This window comes from Rhinolophus hipposideros, assembly GCF_964194185.1.
Source record: "Rhinolophus hipposideros genome assembly, contig: SUPER_9_unloc_1, whole genome shotgun sequence".
In the NCBI taxonomy this organism is placed as follows: domain Eukaryota; kingdom Metazoa; phylum Chordata; class Mammalia; order Chiroptera; family Rhinolophidae; genus Rhinolophus; species Rhinolophus hipposideros.
In genome coordinates, this window is record NW_027669497.1 from 605,040 (window position 1) to 609,593 (window position 4,554).

A 4,554-nucleotide genomic window follows, 5' to 3' on the forward strand; every position below is an offset into this window, starting at 1 on the left:
TTAGTTTTAAATGTAAAATTTTTCATTTCTGTTACAGTTGACATTCAATGATGTCAGCCTCAGGAGCACAGCATAGTGGTTAGGCATTTATATAATGTGTAAAGTGGTACCCTGATTAGTGTGGTATACCTGACACCATACTTAGTTATTACAGTGTTAGTTACTATATCTTCGTGCTGTACTTGACATCTACATGACTATTTTATAACTGCCAATTTGTACTTCTTAACCCTTTAACCTTTTCAATTTGTTCCCCAATACTCTTCCCTCTGGGCAACGATCAGTTAGTTCTCTGCACCTATGAGTTTGTTTCTTTTTACTGTGTTCATTTATTTTTTTTTACATATCACCAATAGGTGAAATCATGTGGTATTTGCCTTTCTCTATCTGACTTTTTTCACTTCGAATAATACCCTCTAGGTCCACGCACATTGTCGCAAATGGTAAGATTTTGTTCTTTGTTTACAGCCAAGTAGTATGTCGTTGTGTATATGTACCACTTCTTCTTTATCCACTAGGATGGATACTTCAGTTATTTCTTTATCTGGAGTATTGTAAATAATGTAAATAGAACCATACAGATGCATACATGTTTCAAATCAGTGTTTGGGATTCCTGCAGAGAAAAACCCAGAAGTGGGATTGCTATGCCACCTGGTAGTTCTATTTTCAAATTTTTGAGGAGCTTCCATATTGTTTTCCCTATAGAAAGGGTGTGGGCATCCTTATCACTTGCTGCTGAGAAGTACCTTGGATACTAATCTCTGGTTTATAGCTGATATTTAATATGTTTGATACTAACAATCTTAAGTGGATATTAATAATACTTTAATTATAAGAACCTTACATTGTTACAATATGAAGTCTGTATCATATGTATCACAATTGTTTTATGTTACTTACCTAAGATTATAATTTAATTAGTATGCTTTCAAACTCTTATACTGGAACAAATAGGAGAGGATCATAATTTATAGATTTGTTTCAGTGGCTTTACCCTGCCTCTCACGGTCATATAAATTGTATGCTCAATCCAGGAGGTGGTATTTGCATTGTAGTCCATACTCATTATGGACTACACTGAGTGTACATAGGAACGTATACATTATTACAAGCAGAGAAAATGTACTGTTGGCTCTTGGAATTGGGAAAAGGATTTTAGTACTGGGGTTATATTCTAGGCTTAATGCTCCCCATTTGCTGACATTGCCGATAGTTTGATGAATGATTTCAGTGTAACTGGTGTACTCTTACACTGGTTCCACTTCCATTGGCATCCCATCTGTGTAAAATATCAAATTTTATTAGAACATAAAATACAGCAACAATAATAAGGCTAACTGCAAACCCTTTGGTTTTACTGTGTGCCATGTCCTTTTCTATTACATATGTTCCCTAATTTAATCTTCCCAATATCCCAGTGAGGTAGATGCCACTATTGTCTCATTTTATACATGAAGAAACTGAGACCCCAAAAATTTAAGTATTTTGCTCAAGGTTACCCAGCTAATAACTGATGGACTTGGGATTAAAAACCTAGGCATTTTGGCTCTTATTTAGTTACTGCCCATCAAACTATTCCATGACTATCTGACTGCCCCCAAGAGTAGCCTGTTAACTTTCATAATCACTGGACTAGCCTGGTAATTCACGTATGTGAATATTTAAAATTAGAGTTGATGGGATGCTTGGAATACAGTATGTTTGATTTCTTGGGTCATTTGTACCACAAGGTATGATAATTATGTGTTAGAACTCATTCAAGAAAAAGTGCTCCATACCTCATTGCTGAATATCACTGCGGTCACAAAGCTCCCTTTGGGAAGCTGTGCACCAATGCCACCGCCTAGTTCACAGTTCAAAGCACTTCTGGAACTCTTTTTCTGGAATGGCCATCATTGCTGTCATCATATTACCCTTGATGTCCTGAATGTCATCAAATAGTCTTCCTTTCCATATTTTCTTTATCTTTGGATAATGACATATTTAGTCACTGGGGACCAGATCAGGTGAGTAGGGAGGGTGTTGCAATACAGTTATTTGTTTACAGGCTAAAAACTCCCTCAGAGACAGTGCCCTGTGAGCTGGTGCATTGTCGTGATGCAAGAGCAATGAGTCGTTGGCTAAAAGTTCAGGTCATCTTAACTTTTTCACACAATCTTTTAAGCAATTCCAAAGAGTAAACTTGGTTAACTGTGTGTCCAGTTGGTAGAAATTCATAATGAACAGCCCCTCACATATATATAAAAAAAGGGGAGCAACATCATTGCAACAAGTTTGCGAACTTAATTGTCAGATGTCATAGATCATCAGTAAACATAACTTTTTCTTTATTTTAGCTGCAAGAAGCAGGAGCTCGACATCCAGAGGATGCACGATGCACTGAGAAGATACAAGATCACGTGCAAAAGTATAAGTTAAAGCAGCACAGAAAATAACTTGAGTATTTATAAAGCAGATGTGTAGTGTAGTATGACCATTAGATCAGTTATAACAATAAACACATGAGTGTAAAGCTGGGTCAAAATGTCAGCTTTGAGCTACCTTGAAAAGAATAATTTGTGTACATTATCTCTAATTTTGCATATTATGCAAAATTCACAACTAGAAAAATAGCACAATTGCCAAATCATGCGCTTTTCAAATTGTAAGATTTTATGTAGTTGCACCTTAGATATTTGTTCAGTGATTATGTGGTATGCTTTAAAGTCAATGTGTGAGAATAATTATGTCAAAATATTCACTTTAGGCTTGCAGCTGAAAATACTGACCTAAGACTGACAAATAAAAAGCTAGTGGGCATAATCGAACAGCTTCTCAGGCACCTGTCAGGTACAAGTTTGGTAAGTGAATCTCTTCATTTCTGTCATACTGCAAAGGAATTTCTGTCTGTCATAGTAGCATATAAGGATATTTTAGACAATAAGAACAGTCTCATTAATAAAAGTACTGTATTCATGTTGATACTACTTGCTGGGAGTAACGTAATTCCTCTTCACAGAGAAAGAAATCTCAGTTCATAAAATTAATGATTTTTGTAGTAAGATTTTTATAGGAAAAGATTGTGATAGTCTAAAGGCAACATTTGATATACACCATGTTTCATTTATCCTTTCGTGTGTCCAACATTTGGGTTTTTCCAACTGTTGGCTGTTGCTATTTATGCTGCCACAAACATCGGACTACAAATATCTGTTTGAGTCCAGGCATTTGAGTAATGATTTGATCCAGAATTCTAAATTTCCCTTGAAATCTAAACCCTTTAGTGAGATTTGGAGAATGAATTACTTTTAATGTTCTAATTTGTTTTCTTCATCATTAACGAATACTGGGTCATTAGGCAAATGTTTCCTGAAAAGAATATACTTTTCTCTTTGTTGGATTTTGAAAAAGAAAAGAGATGCCAGTGTAAAAGTAGAAATGAATGCCCAATCAAGTCCTTACATAGTAACATAGTGATTCTAGCTTTGCAAGTTTAGAAACTAATCTTTTTCCATTCACTTGAGTTAATCATAGGCTTTTAAAGATTTAACAGTTCGATGTCAGAAAAGATTGATGTGTCATCCAGGATGACAATTTCCTGATGGACAGTGAAAACCGTGTCACTATCTTTCCTAAGCAGAACAACATTCCGCTGCCATCCTCCTGTCCTCTGTAGGAGAGGCTCCCTAGGATTTCCCATCACAAGATCGCATTGTGACCCCTGAGGTGGACCAATGACATAGATGTACCTTCCAGCTGGTGTCTTTCAGTCACAGTAGCCAGGGCTAAGCAATTTCATTAGACAGTCATGCCCATCAAGGGAAACAGAAGATTGTTCTGATGGTCCTTCTTGTGGCCAAAGAAACTTTGAAAAAAAATTTTGTCTAGACTTCTTGTCAATTAAGTCACATTATGTTGCTAACATACTTTTCATATGAGTGACATGATAATGTGTTGATAAGGAGTCTTACATGAATGTGAGTTCCATGAGTTGTCACATCACAGCTTTATAGAGAAATCTATTATATTAAGGTATCAAAAATTGAAAAATTGGGGATTTGTGGTCAAGATAGCAGAGTAGGTAAATGCCATGCTTGCCTCCTCTCATGACCACATCAAAATTACAACTAAACTACAGAACAATCATCACTGAGCATCACCTGAAGTCAAGCTCAACCAAACTCGTCCTACCTCTAGGGACATACAGAAGAAGTCACGTCGAGACTGGTAGGAGGAGCAGAAAAACAGAACAAGCTGATGCCAGACCCTTGTGCGACTGTCAGAAGTCTGGAGGGATATCTTGCTTGTCGAGGTCCACTAGGGGTGTGAGAGGTCCCAGCTCCACACCAGGCATCCTAGCCCAGGATTCCAATGCTAGAGAGAGATGTCCCCATAGCTTCTGGCTGTGGAAACCACTGGTCATTCTGGTTGGGTGAGATGAAAAGGATGGCTAGAGTCCCAGTTGATTCTTTTATAGGGCTTGGAATGGGCTTACTAACTGACAGATTCATTTGCCCTGAACTCTAACACTGGGCAGTAGTTCAGGGATATAAGGGGAGGAACTAAGTTTTTT